This window comes from Panthera tigris, chromosome X (genome assembly GCF_018350195.1).
Source record: "Panthera tigris isolate Pti1 chromosome X, P.tigris_Pti1_mat1.1, whole genome shotgun sequence".
Taxonomy (NCBI): Eukaryota; Metazoa; Chordata; class Mammalia; order Carnivora; family Felidae; genus Panthera; species Panthera tigris.
This window is the reverse complement of record NC_056677.1, coordinates 118,265,327-118,286,541: the sequence shown is the minus strand read 5'-3', so window position 1 is coordinate 118,286,541 and position 21,215 is coordinate 118,265,327.

Here is a 21,215-nt window from a genome sequence, read left to right as displayed (position 1 = left end):
GTTTTTCAGAGGTATAATCAAATGTGTGTGTGTGTGTATATGTGTGTGTGTTTACGTGTAAGGACTAAGATTGCTTAGAATTCAGTTCTGGTTCTGCTACTACTTGGTATGGCCGTGGGCAAGTCATCTCACTGTTCTAGCCTCCTTTTTTATCATCTGCAGCGTAAAGGAATTTGGCCTTCCTGATCACTAATGCTGTTTCCAATGTTGCATTTTCTTTGGTAGCCTATGTCAATTTCCATAGGTGGACTTGAACAGAAAAACAAGACACAGCTTTGACATACGATAGGTCCCAAAATATTTGTTGAATTAAATAGAAATAAATGCTGAAAATGGGGTGACCAGCCTGAGTTCTCTGCTCAGAACTGATTTGCCACTGGAGGCTTCCAGGTAGAGAGAGTAGTGTCGATTAACCGCTGAACAGGTGCTCATGACTGGCCATTATTTACCTTCTGATTTGGCTTGACTGAACCAGTTAGTCCTCCCCATAGGCTCCTGAAATTTGACTCCCGGGAAGCTTAAGGAGGCACCAAGGGATAATATATTCCCTCTTAACAGTTCTTTCTGAGAATTGAGAATTGGTTGACCACAGATTTCTTGATTTTTCCAATCTGCTCTCTCCCACCACTTGCCCTTCTCCACAAAGTTCCTTTTAGCTCTGCCCGCTCCTCCTTAGATAAGAAAAACCTTTCTCTGTTCGCTTTTGACTCTTGCAGATCCTGAGGTTGGGGTATTGTCCCTACTGTAATAGTCTCTTTCAATACAATCTCTCCTTGCTTAGATTCAGGTTTGTTTCTGTTGGATTCTGGACAGGTGCCCTGATCGCCATAGTTAGGTTCAGCCTGATTCATACAATTAAGCATAAAGATGAAGCTATGAAGGGTCTCTTCCTGTATTTGAATTTCTCTGTTGCGGCCTCCGTCCTCTGACCTCACTGAAACCCTGCTTTGAATATCTTGTCTTCCTCCGGGTCAAACGTAGAATCGGGTCTACGCTATATTTTCCTTTCAGTATCTATAAAACTTAGATGCTTCTGACACATTCCTCTCACATGATCCTTTAACTTATATTTTCAGGATCTGTGTTTTCATTCTTTCCCCGTCATCTGGTTCTTGGAATTTGAATATATGTATCTAAGTACCTTGTTTTAAGCTTTCCTTTTTTAACTATTACAGTTTTGTTTTTTTTTTTTTTTAGTTACTCTCATGGCTTAAGGATGCTTGCAATGATATATTTCCCATCCCTAAGCAGTGTATTTATTTCTATTTTCCCATGTTCTGGATTTTTTAAGTGAACAAAAATAGAAAAGGGTCGGATCTCTTTGTGGCCTAGTTGGGGCCTGTAGGACAATGAGAAGCCTCAGTGAGATCCGTCCACTTTGTGAGTGGGATTGGTTGAGAACTTCGAATTGAGACCTTCCCCAGCCCCTTGGTGTTTCCAGAAATTTCTGTAACTAAGTCGTGTGCTTGTTGACAGCTAATGAGATGCTCTTAGTAGGCCACAGCCCAGTATAAAACATAGTCACTGTCCCTCAATGGGCTTGTCTTCGTCCTCATTTCATCCGGGCTTGCACAGCCTTTGCCTTCACGGTTCACATGCATTGACCACTAACCAGTCACTTCACTGACCAGCAGGCATCTGAGGACTAACCTTGTCTTACTTTTTTTTTCATGTTTATTTATTTTGAGAGAGAGTGCGGGTGCACAAGCAGGGGAGGGGCAGAAGTAGATGGAGAGAGAGCACAGGAGAGCACAGAGCCTGACGTGGGGCTCGAACTCACGAACCGTGAGATCATGACCTGAGTCACTCAGGCTGTCTTCTTACTTAAATCTGTTAGACCTAACATTATTTTTTTTAATGGGGGAGAAACACCGCAGGGAAAGTGTGAAAGCGTATGTGAGAGAAAAGTGACGGAAAATAATACTGGAGAGAATGCCAACAAAACTAGGGCAAACCTAAGTTAGTAAAGGAACATAATGCAAGGCAGGAGAAAACACAGAAGAAAATACAAAAATGAAGTATAAACTGTGCTAATGCAGAAAGCAAGAGTGAGTGAAAACGAGAGACTGAGAAGATAGAAATTTATAAACAGGCAAGAGAGGCCAAAAGAATATGTGAAAATGAGAGAACATGAGAGCAAGCTTCGTGTGGGAGAGATGAGCCACTGAAATGAAATCTGAGAAGGAACAAATACTAGACAGCAAGAGAAACGTAGGGGCGCCTGGGCGGCTCAGTCAGTTAAGAGACCGGCTTCGGCTTAGGTCATGATTTGGCGGTTCACGGGTTCGGGGCTCCACGCTGAGAGACGGAAGCCTGCTTGGGATTCTCTCTCTCTCTCTCTCTCTCTCTCTCTCTCTCTGCACCTCCCCCGCTGCTCTCGCCTTCTCTCTCGCAAAAATAAATACATAGACTTAAAAAGAGAGAAATGTAGAGGATAGGCTGAACATGTGACTTTAAACAGAACGTAAAATAACGCACAAGGACATTTACGGGGAGAAAAAAGGGAGGAAGCGAGGGATAGCAATAAACCAAGAGGCTTTGGTCGGACACAGGCAAATAAGAGAGCGAGGTAAGAAAAGAATCGGGAGCAAGAATGAGAAACCGGAATGGCAGAGAACTGGAACAAACGGAGAAGCATGAGATGCCCGGGGAAGAGACGCTGAGCCAGGCTGAGCGAACAGAGGGAGCGCTCGCGCGGAGACGGGAGGATCGGCGCCCCGCGGCCTCGGCGCAGGCGCAGACTCACTCGGGGCGGGGCCGGGGCGGGGCGGGGCGGGGCCGGGGGCGGGGCGGGGCCGGGTTCGAGGTCCCGAGCGAGGTCAGGATTGCGGTTCAGACGCGGGGCGCCGCGCGTGGCCAGACCTCAAGCCTCTCGGAGTCAGGTCAGAGAGGCAGCGGGGCGGGCTGCCCAGGAGGCTCCAGAACGTTCAGAATGGAGTGGGCAAAGCGGGGCAGGGCTGGGTGAAATTTGCCACTTGCCTGGAGCCTGGCGATTTTAGCTTTGGGTGCGTGGCGGGTGGGCGGAGAGAGGAGTGTGCAAACATTTCTTTCCTCTGAAGTTTGAATTTGTTAGACTTGGGCTGGCCTCTAGAGTCTCGCGGTTTGAGCTTTCAGAATCCAGTATCATTTCTTTCCCCTCACCTTGACGTTGGATTTCGTTTCCTGGGTTGTAGCTAATGGGCGGGAGAAGAGGCTTGTACTTGGTAAACGCCGGTCTGGTCTCGTCGCTTGCTGTACTGACATGGAGGCACTGTTGTGACCTAGACAGGGTTATTTTTCGGACACTTGGGTGTCCTGGCACTAGGGGAGGTCCCTTCCGTTCGGCGCGTGAGGGCTCCAGAAACTCTCAAAATTCCTGGTCGGTTGCCCTCCCTGTGTTTTGCACTATTTTAGGGTTGGGTCAAGTCTTTATTCGTCATTGCTTTAAAAGAACGCATTCTTTGTTTGCTTTATGCAATTGTTGGAAATCACTGCTAATCCCACTCTCAAAGGAATGTCTCAGTGGTCGTGTATTTAAATTCTATTTTAATGGCAAAGAGTAATGGCTTTTTTTTTTTTAAGTTTCTTTATTTATTTGAGAGGGGGGAGGGGCAGAGACAGAGGGAGAGAGAGAATCCCAAGCAGGCCCCATGCACGGCTTGAACTCACGAAGATCATGTCCTGAGCCAGAATCAAGAGTCGGGCACTTAACCTGCTGAGCCACCCAGGCGCCCTCCAAACAGTACTGATTTTTAGGGAAGGGGACAGAGCTGGTTCGTCTTTACTGTGCTAAATTCAGAGGTGACTTTGGATCTTGAGCTAAGGATAAATCTTGTGTTCTAGGAGATGTCCGTAGTCTTGTGAGTTTTGAGATGTGAAACAGGTTATTAAAATTTCATATAAGCCACTTTTCAAAGAATATTCTGTATTCTCTTTTCAGAAGTTTTATGTGCTGAATGAATGAAAGTGAATTAGAAGGTTCTAGGAATTAGGCACGTGCCCGAACAAGTGAACAAAAGAGAATTTTTTTCTCCTAAACAAATGTGTACTCATGGTTACCATCTAAGCTAGGAATTTGCCGAGGGAAAAAAAAATGCCTCAGGATGATTCAGCAAATCCTTTTACCATGCAGATTTTCCTCCATGAAAATTTCAGTTTCTTCATAGGGGAAAAAAAAAGTTACCTTGATGGGGGAATATATATATTTTTCTTGCAAAGACTAGAAAATTCAATGTGTAGTAGTAAGATCTATGAGGAACTGCTACTTCTAGCCAGGGGCTGGTTCTTGGCATCGCTGAGACACTTGGATCTGAGAGTTCTCTTAGCAAGTTAAATTCATTTTTTCCACCAATGCTTCCTTCTCCCATACAACCCATTCTTTTTTTTTTTTTTTTTCCTATTAAGCATTAAAAAAAAGTCATTGTCAGTATATGGTGTATTTTCAAAACGAGTCACTTGCCTTCACATGCTGTCTTGGTTTCTAAAGTCTGCTCTTGGAAATTTTCTGTTAAAAGATTCCAACATGTTTCACATGGCAATCTTTCAAGATCTTGCTCTACTGGAAGAAGTATATATGCAGTTCAAGAAAATGCCTCTCGTCTGAATATCTTATGGATAATCATTTTTACATAATAATTCCCAGATAGGTAATATGTTTCTAAATTATTATATTTAATAAGCTAGTTTTGTTTCTACATTTCATTTTTTTAATGTTTTTGTTTATTTTTGAGAGAGAGAGTACAAGCGAGGGAGGGACAGAGAGAGAGGGAGACACAGAATCCGAAACAGGCTCACGGGGCTCGCTGGGCTCGAACCCACCGACTGTGAGATCATGGCCTGCACCGAAGTCAGCCGCTTAACCCACTGAGCCACCCAGGCGCCCCTCTATGTTTTATCTCATTGTAATTTAACTTGTAGATCTATTATTTGTTTGTCTGTTGATTCCTGTTCATTTTTACTCTTCAGACTTTTGGCTTATCAGAGAACGTTTGCATTAATATTCCTCTAAATTAATAGTAGGGGTTTTACAAACTACAAAACGCAAAGAGAGCAAATTATCCTTCAAATTGGACAATCCAAGGATTATTTAAAAGATGTTTGCCTTGTAAATGCAACGAAAGAATGTGGCAATTAGAATTGAACCATATAAATGTGGACTCCAACTGTGAACCCTAGAAAGGTGACAGTGTAATGAGATTTGACAGCGTGTAGAAAGGTGAAAACTCATTAGCAAGCTAGGATCTGCATGAAAAAAAAAATTGATTAGCATTTTTGTATTATGTAAGGAGGTTGCTTAGCATTTCGGGAGGAGGACAGCAGTTGTGTGGCATTTAAATCTACTCTGAATTAAAAATGATCAGTTTAAAAAAATTATAGAAAATTCTTATGCAAATGAAATGTAATCAAGCCATGCTTCAGACTCATTATGCATGATGGATATGCACTGTAACTTGCTTACTAATTCAAGGAGCAGTGGAATTGCAGTTATATTGTTTATCCAGTGCTGTGCCACACTGCTGGAAGTGATACTAAATTGATTACGATAAACGGTGTAAACCAACAAGATGGGTTTTCATCCAACTTGACGTTTATTTTATATGAAATGATGACACTCTCTTACCATCCTGAAAACCTCAGCTTCGTCGCTAATGGTGAAATCTTTCCGAAGTTCCTAAGGACATGGAAAATGAGCAGGATGAGAGAGAATCTAGAGCGGAGAGAACAACGCTTCGTAGTGCCTTTAGTAGAAGACATTTGCTTGTTGACCTAAAGGTCTGTTTGTACATTCGTGGTGTGTAATTAGAGATTTCCTTGAAGTATTTCTTTAGTGAGTTCATGTCTAGATGCGAGAATGTTTGGTGATGAAATGGCAAATTGGGCTAACCTTGGGAAGCTATGAAGTTCACCTGCCCACCTTGGTCACAGCTTCCAAGATGCCAACGATTCGTAAGTGTATCACAACCTACCAAATCCATACCGGTCCATTTCAGCAATTCTTAGCATAATTTGAGGAATTTGACAATACTGATTTGTTCAGAATAAAAGCTACAGTTGATAATCTCAAAAGTGTTTGCATTTTTAAGTTTTGAGAAGACAGATTTAAAAAAATTTTTTTAATGTTTATTTATTTGAGAAAGAGAGCAAAAAGAGAGGGAGAGAGAGAATCCCAAGCATGCTCCACACTGACAGCACAGAGCCTGATGCAGGGCTGGAACTCATGAACTGCGAGATCATGGCCTGAGTCGAAGTCAAGAGTTGGACGCTTAACAGAATGAGGCACCAAGGTGCCCCTCTTTTTCAAAATTTTAAGTGATCTGTACACCCCATGTGTGGCTTGAACTCATGTCCCTGAGATTGAGTTGCATGCTCTACTGGCTGAGCCAGCCAGGCACCCCCACCCCCGCTGCTTAATAAGACAGATTTAAAAATTTTATTTTAACATTTTATTTATTTTTCAGAGACAGAGCACGAGTGGGGGAGGGGCAGAGAGAGAGAGAGAGACACAGAATCCGCAGCAGGCTCCAGGCTCTGAGCTGCCAGCCCAGAGCCCGACGTGGGGCTCGAACCCACGAACTGTGAGATCATGACCTGAGCCAAAGTCGGATGCTTAACCGACTGAGCCACCCAGGTGCCCCAATAAGACAGATTTTAAATGCTCTTGTTGCTACTGTTTGCAAATTGAGTTAACCTTGGAAATCTATGATGTCAACAAGCTCAAATTTCTCACAGTTCAGAGTTTTAAAAATTAACTTTTGGTCGGGCGCCTGGGTGGCTCAGTCGGTTAAGCGTCCGACTTCAGCTCAGGTCATGATCTCAACAGTTTGTGGGTTCGAGCCCTGCGTCAGGCTCTGTGCTGACAGCTCAGAGCCTGGAGCGGCTTCAGATTCTGTGTCTCCCTCTCTCTCTCTGCCCCTTCCCTGCTCACACTCTCTCTCTCTCTCTCTCTCAAAAATAAGTAAACATTAAAAAATTAACTTTTAGTCAGTGGTTCAGGACAAAAGCCTATGTTGGCATATCAAAAGTGTCTCTTATTTTGTAAGTTTTATGTGACAGATTTTAAGATATCTTTTTCATATTAATAACTTGTGATTTCTGATGATAAAAGTTTTTGCTGTTGGTAGTATTTTTATTGGTGTTTTCAATGATATTTAATTTTTAAGATTTTAATAGTAACGTATTTTCATTGTAGAAAATTTGAAAAACAAACTTATGAAGCAAGTAAAATCATTAAAATCATACTGAAAGGGAGAAGAATGTGTTAGTCCGAAATACGCTCTTTAGTATAAGGATTATTTTGAGCTGAGTACTTTTTTAAGAACCAGCAGACAAGGAAAAGTTCTGAAAATGAATAGTAGAAGTTACTCTTTTGTAAGAGACATTTACATTTATAAGGGAAGTCTCCACTTCTAAGGATGCCTTCCTCCCTGTACCTGGAAGAGGAAATGACCCTACATCTCTAGAAACCCTTTATCAAGGGGAAGGCAAGGACTTAAATCTATATCATGACCTCACCCTTGTTTACTGTGCTTTGTCTGGTCCCCTCCCATAGCTGGCTCTCTCCCCTCACTCTTCTTTTGTCTTTGGCTGGAAATGATATTTAGGTTGGTATCTTGGTTCATTTCTTGGAGTTATTCAGTTTTCCTGGGTGTTTAGCATGTAAAGAGGAGGTATCCATGTTATTAAATTTTGTTTTTCTCCTGTTAATCTATCTTTTATTACAGAGGATCTCAGCCAAGAACCTCCAAGAGTGGAGGGAAATTATTTTTCCTCCCCTGCAATATGTAATACTATAGCTTAGGGGTAACTGTGGTTAGCATTTATTATATTTCCTTCCACTCTTTCTACTATGAGGGTTCTCCAGTATATATTAAAACCCACCACAAACATTTAAATGTTTAAATATTAGGAAACATAACTGAGACCTCAGTGTTGAAACCGAAGACATGTTATTTTTGATTTGAAATGTTTTGTAATACACTAAAACTTTTTTGTTTCTGTATTTTGTTGTTTGTTAAGTAAGTTCATCCAGAAGGAGAGAAGATTTTTCCCTGGTTTCTGCTGGAAGTTGTTAGAAATGTGTGAGGTCAGAGATGTTTAGTATGGGGTGATAACCTCTAGAGCACAGTTTCTCAAACTCAGCACTGTTGACTTTTTGCTCCAGATTATTCTCTGTTGGGGGGAACTGTCCCTACTACATTGTAGGATATTGTTGGATGTTTAGTAGCATCCTTAACCTTGATGGAACAGATCAGTAGCACTGTTGTGGCTCGTTGTGACAACCAGAAATGTCTCTAGGCGTTGAAAATTTCCCTGAAGCAAAAACATCTAGGCAAAGCATCTAGGTTGGGAACCATTGGGTTAGGTGGAGAATACTGGTAGGAAGGCAGAAGGGGGTGAAGAATAGTGAAAGTGCGGACACAGGAAGAGAGAGCTTGCAAGAGGGAAGCACGGGGTATAAGAGGGTTGGAGAACACAGGAGGGAGGGGAGGAAAGGGCAGGAGAGAGATGAGGAGGACTGAGATTGCTAGAAGCAAGGCGGGAGATTGCAAGGGAGAGCTTACAAGGATCCAGCAGCTAAGCTGAAGGAGTGTGCTAGGCCTGTCAACTTTATTGCAGGGAGTGTCAGGGTTTGTGGTGAGTTATTAAACGCACGATCCACTGGAGGGGCCACTCGTCCGCTGTTTCTCCCAGTTGTCCCTGTGTGGAAAGGCTGGCCGGGGGTACTGGATCCCCTTGTTTTCTAGGGAGACCAAAGATCTCTTTTGATTTAAAAATCGCAATATTTTGAGTGAAACCTCTGTTTTTAATTTCAGGCAAGTCAACTGGACATGTACAAAGTCAAGCGAATTGTACAAGGTCGGTCCTCTCAGATGTGGTAGGGCCCAAAATAGAGTTTCAGTTGTTCTGATCTCACTGCACCATGTGGTGATACGTGTGTGCACTTGTGTACGCGTGTGTGTAAGTGTGCTTGTGTGAAAGTGTGTGTTTGTATTTTGTTCTGTAGCTGAGCAGCAGTTAGATATTTTCCTTTTTATTTTTTTCTCTCTCACAGACAACCATATGTGTTTAGAATGGAGCACGCTTTATCTTTAAAGTGATATTATCTATTAGTAAAGAATACCAAACTGATGAAAGGAACAATACATGACCCAGCTGAAGAAATTACTGGGTGAAAGTAATCACACACACACACACACACACACACACACACACACACACACACAGAAAGTAATCACCCAGCTGAAGAAATAAAACATCACTATAAAGTTAAAGCCTTTTATGTGCCCTTCCTGATCCCATATTTTTCTCTGCCCTTATAGGCTATAATGCATTTTTAGGGCCCACATATTTTTAAATGAGTACTTTTATCAAGTAGTAGCAGTTTAGATCGTGTCTAAGAATAATTGCATATATATATATATATGTATATATATATATATCTGTGTATGTTCAGGTATACGTATATATGTATATAAACGTAAGCTTGATATTTCAGAAATTGATTTGCTATAATCTTTATTTTTTTAACATTTTTCTAATATTTAATGTTTATTTTTGAGAGAGGGAGCAAGAGTGAGGGAAGGGCAGAGAGAGAGGGAGGCACAGAATCCGAAGCAGGCTCCAGGCTCTGAGCTGTCAGCGCAGAGCCCGACGCGGGGCTCGAACTCACGAACCGCGAGATCATGACCTCAGCCAAAGTTGGACGCTTAACCGACTGAGCCACCCAGGCGCCCCTATAATCTTTATTAAGATGAATAATAATATATTACATTTCTATAGCAATTTACATGTACAGAGTAAGTTGAAATATTTCATCGCATTTTACTTTTATTAATTGACATCTGTACCTTAATCCTTTGGACTCGCAAAGTCTCTGAAAGTCGAATGGATATGCATGTGTGAGCCTGGTTAATGCAAGGTAATCACTTTCGATATTCTATATCCTACCCACTGTACATCTGCTAGAGAATAATGCTTCAGAATTCTGTTTTCTGAATAGGCATTAATGTGAAACAATTGGGTATTATGCCACTTTTGAGTTGTAATCAAATGTACCATCTATGTGCATAAATGCATTTCAATTCACGCCACATTATTAGATATAAAACATGACATGTATTTGACTGAGAGCAACACCTGTAGGTTTCTTGGAGCGTCTTGACATTCTTTATTGACAGTTGTCATAGATCAAATTTTCTCCTATGGTTCCTTTCTTCTTTAGGGTTAGATAGAGCTGGATGACTGGCCTCCCTCTGTTTCATTCCTTAGCTTTTCCAGAGCCACGTTTTGCAGTGGAAAGGGGGAAGAAAAGTTGACTTATTTTCTTCTCAGACTCAGAATGGCTGCAGTAATTTTCTATAATATATTTCGGCCGTTATTCTCATCTTCCAAAGCAATTTATCATCTTTAACCCGTTTTTTTTTTCCCCTAAGGCTAAATCATCATTTTCACGATAGGGATAACATGGCTGCTGGGGGAATGTATAAAGGCCCGAGGAATAGTTGAATTGGAAGGAAAGCAAAGTTGACTCTTAGCCAGGCAGCATATGCTAAGTAATGTAAGGAAATGAATGGAATAGAGTTGTGGCCCCAGAATCGCACGGGGTGGAAGGCAATCCAACCGTATTGTGTATTAGCAGAATCTACTGGACCTCAACAGAGAATTTAGTCTTGAGAACGTGGGGAATAATGACAGGTCCTGGATGAAGGCCTAATCCTGATAATCTGGTTTTGTTGCCTCGATTTCTTACGTTCCCAAGTGCAATACTTATGGTAATTATTATTTTTTGAAGAACTGATTACATCCATGAACCTCAGAGAGATGGTTCTGTTAGTCAAGAAGCACCAAACTGGTAAAAGGAGTAATACAGTGATTACCTGCGTACACATCACCCAGCTGAAGAAATTGAACATTACTTACAGTTCAAGGCTTTGACTCACCATTTCTGCCCTTTGGAAATCTGAAAATCTTGCATTTGGACTAAATTAACTCTCGCAGGGAATTGAGGCTATGAAAGAGATGATTTGTTCCACAGTGACTGCATGCTGTTGGGAAAGGCAGTGTTTCATATTCTGTGGATTCCTGAAGTTCCAAAGTAAGTAGAAGGTGCTCGAAGAGTGAGGGTAGCTCCAGTCCAGGCTGCTGTAGCTTAAACACTTCCGAACTTGAACGCACGCCATGAACTTGTCGAGAAAGCTAGTTGTGAAATTTTAAATTGAGCTGTCCACTTTGCATTGAATATTTGGCTTAAAGCTAGCTGACATACAAACTAAAAGATATTTCATTGATAGCTGCCAAAGAGAGTAAAGGGTAAGTTTATCACATGATAGTAGGATAAGGAAAGCATATTAAAGAAAGATTATAAATGAACTAGGTGTCCCATTGTGATTAAGAAAATGTAGTCTCCTCCCAGTGATAGAACCTGCTAACATGGAATTATTTTGGCCTCGTAACACGGCAGAAGACTTGAATATATTACCACGTAATCATTCTGTAGGAGATTGGGCTTGGCTAAGCCTCGACTGGCAACACGGTGGCTGGTATAAATTGTAGTTCGGCTGACTACTTAGCACTGAAAGCTAGAATAAACGTGTAATTCCTGAAAACAAGGGATACATAAACATTTTCTGCGTTAGGAAAAAAAAAAAGCTTTATGAAATTCAAGAGGGTTTTGTTTTTAAGACATTTCTTACTAATTGCATTTAGGCGTCAAAGTAACTCCGAAGGTTTTCTCTCAGTCTGCTCCATACTGTTGCACATACAGTATTTAATTAGATGATTCATTAAATGTATGAATGTTTTCAACGCGCGTTCGGTATAACTTATTAAGTGTTCATTTTAAGTGGCAGTGTGATAACCCCTTTCCGAGTCGCCCTGCTTAGGCTGGCAGTGACTACGGACATTGACATGTTTTCGTCTGCAGCTGGAGGCGCCCGCCCGCCTGCAGCAACGGGACAGCTGTCCCTCCCGCTGCTCTTTTCCTGCCTTCGGCCCCGCGTGTAACCTACCAGCCTTCCTTGGGGGCTCCGCCCCGTGATCCGCACATGCCAGGCATTCGACAAATGCCGAGTGAGAAGAACGTTCCTGTCTGAGCACCCAGTGAAATAAAATGGAATGATGGCAAGATTTTAAAAAGCCAGGTGTCCCAGGGGCGTCTGGGTGGCTCAGTGGGTTAAGCATCGGACCCTCGAGCTCAGCTCAGGTCGTGCCCCAGGATTTGTGAGTTGGAGCCCCACGTTGGGCTCTGCGCTGGCAGTGCGGATTTTGCTGGGGATTCTCTTTCCCTTTCTCTCTGCCCCTCCCCCACTCACACTCTCTCTCCCTCTCTCTCAATCCCTCAAAATAAGCGAACAAACAAACCAAAAGCTTAAAAAGCCAGGTGTCCCATCACTGTCTATAAGTGTCCGTGCAGTTTTGATCCATCCGTTGAGCCCTCTGGGCCTTAGTTTTCTTAACCTGTCATCTGACTGGCTTAGATCCAATGATTTCCAAAGACCAGCCCTCGATTCACCTTCTCTTATTCGTTGGCTCCCTCCCCTGTGATTCTGCCTACTGTCTTCCGTTCCGTCTGTACGTCTGGTGGAGAGGATACTGTGTAAGTTACCATACACCTAAGTATTTGTTGTGCTTTCAGTTTTTCAGATTCATCAATAACTTCTGCCCTTCGGAGAGAAATAAACATAGCCTTTTCCCTGTAAACTGAGAACATGGCTACATATTTGAAATCTGTATTGTCAACCTTAACACTCTTCTGATGGGGAATGGCCTTTGCCTTCCTACCCTTGAATTTCCTCCAAGAACACTTTCTGGCTGCTCCCATTTAGTGCTTTGATGGGGGGTCAGGAGGACTAGATGCCAGATCTCCATCCGCTCCCAAATCCCTGTGTCACGGAGGGCCACTCATTTCCCCAAGTGTAAAATTAGGGAGCTTTATTTGATGATATCTAGAATCTGTTATAAGTCTCATTCTATATGAATCTGTGTTTGGGGATGCCCATCGTTTATATACGAGGCAAGTCAAAAGAACTTTTAATGAGCACCTACTATGTGCCAAAATGATAGATATATTTTAAGACTAAGGAAACTGAGGACCAGAGAGGTTAAATAGCATGCCTAATCACTAATAAGCCAACAAAGCTGCAAGTGACAGAATCAGGACTTGAATCTGTATCTACCTGGTTCCACAAGCCATACCAGTTGGAGAGGTTTGTTAGATCTGTTTTATTAATTTTATTTGATAGGTGATGGGGAACAAGTTTTTGAGCAAGGGTTAGTGTAATAAAAGGCCTTATTTATTTGTTTGTTTATTTTTGGTGTTGTTAACATTTATTTCTATTTTTTTAATTTTAATTTTTTAAAATTTACATCCAAATTAGTTAGCGTCTAGTGCAACAATGATTTCAGGAGTAGATTCCTTAGTGCCCCTTCCCCATTTAGCCCATCCCCCCTCCCCAACCCCTCCAGCAACCCTCTGTTTGTTCTCCAGAGCCTCTTACGTGTTGTCCCACTCTCTGTTTTTATATTATTTTTGTTTCCCTTCCCTTATGTGCATATGTTTTGTCTCTTAAAGTCCTCATATGAGTGAAGTCGTATGATATTTGTCTTTCTACGTGTCTATCCACGTAGTTGCAAACGGCAAGATTTCATTCTTTTTGGTTGCCGAGTAATACTCCATTGTGTGTATATATATATATATATATATGTATATATATATATATATATATATATATATATATATATATACCACATCTTCTTTATCCATTCATGCATCGATGGACATTTGGACTCTTTCCATACTTTGGCTATTGCTGATAGTGCTGCTGTAAACATGGGGGTGCATCTGTCCCTTTGAGACAGCACACCTGTATCCTGTGGATAAATACCTAGTAGTGCAATTGCTGGGTCGTAGGGTAGTTCCATTTTTAGTTTTTTGAGGAACCTCCACACTGTTTTCCAGAGTGGCTGCACCAGCTTGCATTCCCACCAGCAGTGCAAAAGAGATCCTCTTTCTCCGCATCCTCGCCAACATCTGTTGTTGCCTGAGTCATTAATGTTAGCCGTTCTGACAGGTGTAAGGTGGCATCTCATTGTGGTTTTGATTTGTATTTCCCTGATGGTGAGTGATGTGGAGCATTTTTCCATGTGTCGGTTGGCCATCTGGATGTCTTCTTTGGAGAAGTGTCTATTCATGTCTTTTGCCCATTTCTTCACTGGATTCTTTGTTTTCTGGGTGTTGAGTTTGAGAAGTTCTTTAGAGATTTTGGATACTAACCCTTTATCTGATACGTCATTTGCAAATATCTTCTCCCATTCTGTCGGTTGCCTTTTAGTTTTGCTGATTGCTTCCTTCACTGTGCAGAAGCTTTTTATTGTGATGAGGTCTCAGTAGTTCATTTTTTGCTTTTGTTTCCCTTGCCTCCAGAGACGTGTTGAGTAACAAGTTGCTGCCTCCAAGATCAAAGAGGTTTTTGCCTGCTTTCTCCTCAAGGATTTTGATGGCTTCCTGTCTCACATTTAGGTTAAAAGGCCTAATTTTAAAAGGTCAGCATCAGTGCAGAGCCTGCTTGAGATTCTCTCTCTCCCCCTCTCTCTCTGCCCCTCCCCCGTGCACTCTCTCTCTTTCTCTCTCTCAGAATAAATAAATAAAAACTTTAAAAATAAAAAGATCAGCATGATGGTATTCATGGAAGATAGCAGCCCTATTTAATTGATCCTTTTCTTTTCTTTTTTTTGTTTGTTTGTTTTTTTTTTAATTTATTTTTGGGACAGAGAGAGACAGAGCATGAACGGGGGAGGGGCAGAGAGAGAGGGAGACACAGAATCGGAAACAGGCTCCAGGCTCCGAGCCATCAGCCCAGAGCCTGACGCGGGGCTCGAACTCACGGACCGCGAGATCGTGACCTGGCTGAAGTCGGACGCTTAACCGACTGCGCCACCCAGGCGCCCCTGATCCTTTTATTTTCAACGTCGAACGCAGTATTTAGCAAATGTTAGATCTATAATTGATTTTTACTGAATGAATGCATGGATGGATGGATGAATGAATGATGCTGCTGAATAGGTCATGAGATCAGAGAAATGAGAAATACTAGTGATAATGCTACTGTGGTGGTCCGAGCATGAAGCAATAAAACATTGAACTAGAGCAGTGGCAGTGTGGAAGGACACAAGCAAACAGGAAACATGGACTGGACCTGGGAACAAATTAGATGTGGGCATGAGAGAAGCCACAAATGACCCCAAAGCTTTGAAGCCTTACTGATTGCCCTGATGGTTTGATACCATTCTCCGAATTCTGGAGGTCACCTTGTAGTTTAACATCTATTACCAATTTCACTGAAAGCCTGCAGACAACGGAGTACAAGAGGAACACATTACCATCTGAATGAACTGTAAACCAAACCCGTTTATGTGTGAGTTTGACCCACATAAGGATTGAAATACGGTGAAGGAAAAGTAGTGGAGAACATAGAGGGTATGTCTCCTTTAAACTATTTTCCGCCTCGTTCCCCCCTTTTCTTTCTTTAATCAAGACCTGCCAATGGGTATTGAACTGGGTTCCACTTATTCACGCGTAGGGGTCTTCCAGCACAGAAAAGTAGAGATCATTGCCAATGACCAAGGCACACGTACCAGTCCAAACGATGTGGCTTTCACAGAGTGATCACCTCATCAATGAGGTTGCTAAGAGCCAAGAGATGATGAACTTCGCTACCGTCTTTGATGCCAGTAGGCTGATTGGTCGTAAGTTTGGTGATGCCAGAGTTCAGTCGCAGTGAAGCACTGGCCTTTGCAAATGATTTGTGAAAAGGGAAAACCCAAAGTAATTGTAGAATATAAAGGAAAAAATGTTTTTTCCCCAGGGGAGATCTCTTCCGTGGTTCTAAGCAAGATGAAAGAGTTTGCTGCAGCCTCCTTGGGTGGAAAAAAAGCCAGAAAATACAGTAATTACTGTTCTAACCTACTTAAATGATTTACAGTGTCAGGCCACAAAGAATGCACGGACCCTCCCTGATCTTAATATCCTGGAAATCGTTAATGAGTCTACTGCAGCAACCATAGTTTATGGCCTGGATTTAAAAACAACAACAACAAATGAAGCTTTAAAAGAGAGAAACATGCCGATCTTTGACTTAGGTAGTGGCACCTTTGGTGTATCCATCCTAAACATCCAGGATGACATCTTTGAAGGAAAATCCACAGCTGGTAACACCCACCTGGATGGGGAACTTTTTGATAGTTGTATGTTGAGCTACCTGATGGAAGAGGCCAAATGCAAGCACAGGAAGGATGTAACCTACCACAAGCAGGCAGTACGCTGCCTCCAGACTGCCTGTGAGAAGGCACAATGTATCTTGGGTTTCTTTGCTCCTGCCAGGATTGAAATTGATTTATTCTATACGGACATGGGTTTCTACCCTTCTGTTTCCTGAGCCCAGCTGAGTGCTGATGTCTTCTGTGGTGCCCTAAAGCTAGTAGAGGAGTCTCTGAAGGATGCCAAACTCGACAAGAGCCACGTTAATGAAACTGAGCTAGTCAGTGATTCCACTTGTACCCCAAAGTTTCAGAAATTGCTTCCAAATTCTTGAGTGGAGAGGAGCTCAACAAAATCATCAGCCCTCATGAGGAGTAGCTGCACAGTGCGGAAGATCTACTGCTCCTTGATGATACCCCTTCTCTTTGGGCATCGAAACAACAAGGAGGTCATGGCATGTCTAAGAGAGACCCCACCATTCCTACAAAGCAAACCCAGATGCTCACTGCTTCCTCTGCCACCCAGGCCACTGCTTAGTGACAGCGTAGGAGGGAGAAAGGGCTTTAACTAAAAGAAGTAAACTGCTTGGCAAGTTTTGCTCTCCGGGATCCTCTAGCCTCCCGGAGCATTCCTAAAATCTAGGTGACCTTTGACATAGACACCAGGATCAATCGCAATGTAACGGCTTCACACAAAAGTACCAGTAGGAAGAACAAAATCAACATTACTGATGACAAAGGCCATCTCAGTAAAGATGATATCGATCAGATTCTAGAAAAGCAGGAAAATAGAGATTGGAAGATGAAGTTATTGGAGATCGGGTAACAGCCAGAAATACTATAGAAGCCTAACCTTGAGTGGCATGCAAACAGTTGAAAATAACACTCTGAGACTCGTGTTCAGTAGAGAAAATGAAAGGAAGGCTCTTGAAAGGTGTCGGGAAGCGTTCAGCTGCCTCAAGTACCAGCACACGGCTGAAAGGGAAGAGTGTGAGTGTAAGAGACTTTGAGAGTCTTCAGTCCGAGTGTCGTGAGGCTTTACCGGGCAGTAGGGTCTGGCGGCTGTGGGCTTCCGCAACTGAGAGGAGCCTAGGTCTGGTGCTGATCAAGCGGACGAAACGGTCATTCTTTGGAATGAGTGTGTTCTCTGCCGCCACTTGTGCAGTTTCTATTTCAGTATTTCATGCTTAGTTTGCATCCTCAGCGTGCATGAAAGAGGAAAGATTCAAAACCTACTTTGACGATACAAATTTGTGAGTTTATTCAGCGTCGTAATACGAATGCTCCTACGTCTTGTGGGTTTACGATCTTCACATTTTTCAGCACCTGCAGTTTATGGATGGGGACTTGTTTGGAAACGATCACTTAGGAAATATTTCGGCGCTTCCCTTTGGTAATAAGAAACGGGCTCTGTTACCATCCCACAGTCTCACCCCTTAAATAACAGTTACTAGTTGTGAGCAAGTGTTGTGGCTGCAAACCTGGATCAACATTTTATTCTACTCATCTCTATACTACGTTAGAATTTGCTGCTTTCAGTCACATTTCTGTGTATTTTCTAAAACGTCTTCATGACCCACTGATGTCTGCATCTCTCGATTTACAGAAAAATTACAGTCCTTCCCAGGTCCGAGTTGCCATCGGAGATTTTCACTCTTCTCATTGTATGTTGCTGAACGAGGTGCCACGTGTTTGGCTGATTGTTCATGCCTTGACTTCTCAGCTACATATGTAAAAACATCCATTGATTTAAGAGGGAAAGACCTGCTTCTTGATCTTCTCAAGCTCAACACGTTTTCCATGAAAGTATGGTTGTAATTGTAGCTTATCGATGAGTTCTGTGGCATTTGTGAGTCAAAGAAAAGGAAGATTTCTTTATGCATCACAATTATGGTACTGTGGTTTTACTGTCATCCTTCAGGGCTGGTGTGTATTTTGTTCACTTACAAAAGAGGAAGCATATTAAGGGGGGGAGACTGACATTAGGAACAGTTACAATAGAATTTAAAGGAAACAAAGACAAATATTCATTTTGGTTAGGTGAGATCTCTGACTTTCTTGAGTAGTTCAGGCCTTCCTTTCTTTCACGGATTTAGAATACTGAAGGCAGGTCGAAGCAGGTCAATACCTGGCAATGAACCAAACATATAAACCGAGGACAGAAATCTCCTATTTAGGGTACTGTTTTTAAGTTTATTTATTTATTTTCAGAGAGAGAGAGAGAGAGAGAGAGAGAGAGAGCGCAAACACAAGCAGGGGAGGAGCAGAGGGAGAGGAAGAGAGAATCCCAAGTAGGCTCTGAGCTGTCAGCACAGAGCCCGATGTGGGGCTTGAACTCACAAACCGTGAGATCGTGACCTGAGCCAGAATCAAGAGTCAAGACACATAACCCTCCTGTGCCACCCAGCCGCCCTGGGGTAATATGGACATTTTAACAGTGTTTGTTCTTCCAGTGCATGAACGTGGAACGTCTTATGACGTCTTTGTGTCGTCTTCAATTTCTTTCGCCAGTGTTTGATAGTTTGCAGGGGACAGGTCTGTCACCTCTTTGGCTGAGTTTTACTTCTTTACTGATTTGGATGCCTAGACTCAGTTTTCTGGTATCTTCATTATACATGTTCATTTACAGTATTGAATTAACCGCATCAGTCTCTGAATGAGATCAGTTCCCAACAGCTCAATTATCAAACCATTAGTGGACATGGTACATTTCAAATACCTGAATTAAAGCACTGTGTTGACCCACAGGAACCCACATTTCAGTGAAGCAGTGAGGTCAAAAGGAGAGAGCTGAACACGTGAAGGTTCAAGATGATCCAGAGCAGCTGAGGGTATCATACTGGCTTAAAATTTTTTTTTTAATGTTTATTTATATTTGAGAGAGAGAGAGAAAGACAGACAGAGTGCGAGTGGGAGAGGGGCAGAGAGAAAGGGAGACACAGAATCCGAAGCGGGCTCCAGGCTCCGAGCTGTCAGCACTCAGCCTGAGGCGGGACTCGAACTCACAAATGGTGAGATCTTGACCTGAGCCGTAGTCAGACGCTTAACTGACCGAGCCAGCCAGGCGTCCCTCGTATCGGCTTTCGAGGAGCCGGATGAGGGGAACACGGCAGACCTCGCGGAAGACCTGCCAATAGGAGTTCTGCTTCACGAACAGCAGTTACCTTTCTCCTTTCCGAGGTTGGGAATGGGATGGGCACTTTTAGGGCCTTAAAACTGGGTATTTCAGGAAGAGAAGGTTGTGAGAAGTGGTAGGTCAGGGGCCAAATGATCGTACTGCTGGTGGAGGAGGAGTGGATAAATACCACAGGGCAAAATTGAGGTCGAATTTCTCAAGATCATGCAAACAGCAACCAGGGAGCTTCCATGAAAGGAACGGCCAGGCCAGGCGAGGCTTGAGTTCGATGACCTGGCCAAATGTAGACGAAGCCCACTGAAAATTAGGGAACGGGTAACACCACGAGCCAGAGGAAGTGCCGTATGACTTTACTCGCATTGCCATAGCAAAGTACCATAGACGGCATGGCCTAAACAACAGAAGTGCATTTTCTCACAACTCTGGAAGTCAGAAGTCTGAAATCAAGGTGTTGGCAGACTTATTTTTTGTCCTGAGAGCTATGGAGGAAGGATCTGTACCAGGCCTCTCTCCTTGGCTTATGGATGATCTTCTCCTTATGTCTTTACGTGGTCTTCCTTCTGAAAGTGTCTGTGTTCTAGTCTCTTCTCTATAAGGACACCAGCCATATTGGATTAGCACCCACCCTAATGACTTCATTTTAACTTCATGCCATTAAGATCCTATGTCCAGATATGGTCCCATCCCGAGGTAGTGGGGGTCAGGACTTTATCAGATGGACTGTGGGGGAAGACACAGTTATAACAGATGCCTTGTTATAAGCTCTTCTGTACGTGACTGCTGGGCTCTGAGCCAGATGAAACAGCTGAACAAGACAGCCCTCGGTCTTAGAATGCTCACTATCTATCGCGATAGGTGTTTGGGTGTTTATTCTTCCTTGACCTCTGAATGAAGGTTCACAGAACTTGACAACTGGAGCGAGGATTTGGAGAGAGTGTAAGGAACAAGGACGTGGGTGAGAGCAGGTGCAGAATTTCGGCACCATCAGTGGTAGAATCATACAAGCCTAAGAAATATTAATATGGAGATATCTCAAATATAAATGCAGCTATATAATTTGCACCACTTTCAGTGAAAACGATCCTTTGTTTTGGTTTTGTTTTTGTAAAAACATTCAGACACACTGCCTCGACGACAGCTTCTTGTGGGGACATGAAATATAAACAAAACTGACAGGACACTAGTTTATCCATCTGCCTGATGTGAAGTTGGTGGTGTTTAGAACTAAACGACTTTCTAGAATCTCATAATAGGAATATCGTTTTTCTAAATTTTGTTCAAGAGGCAGGAATGAATAACTTCTGGGGTGTTCCATAGAATAAGGCCTGAAACAGTATTTTGAAGCTATTGACAGTTATTTTTGTATTGGGAGAAAAAGATATTATGTGGGACATAATAGTTGCTCAATAAAACAGCTTGTTGACTAATAAATTCTGGGACTTAATAGCCTTTAAAATCAAAATTATATACTCCTGGTAGATTTCCAGTGGTATTACATTGAAAGCCTAAAGGCCAGTACTTATAAAAGATCATTAGATTTAGTTAATCAAACATAGATTATGTTTTCTAAGATAAATTATGTCTGCATACTTAATACATGCTTTCATATAGCAATATAATGCTGATTTATCTCTCTCACACTCATAAAATCGGTGTGTCAAATAAGGGCCACGCGGAATTGTTTTCACTGTTCTGTCCCTCTGTTGGCGTCTTGTAACAAAAGATTCAGCAAACACAGTAGACATTAAAACGTTTAAAACCTGGCTCAGTGATGCCTTCAGACCCTTCCAGTAATTACCCCTGAGCTTCCTCTGTTTGTACTTTGTGACTTGCCTCAAATAAATCA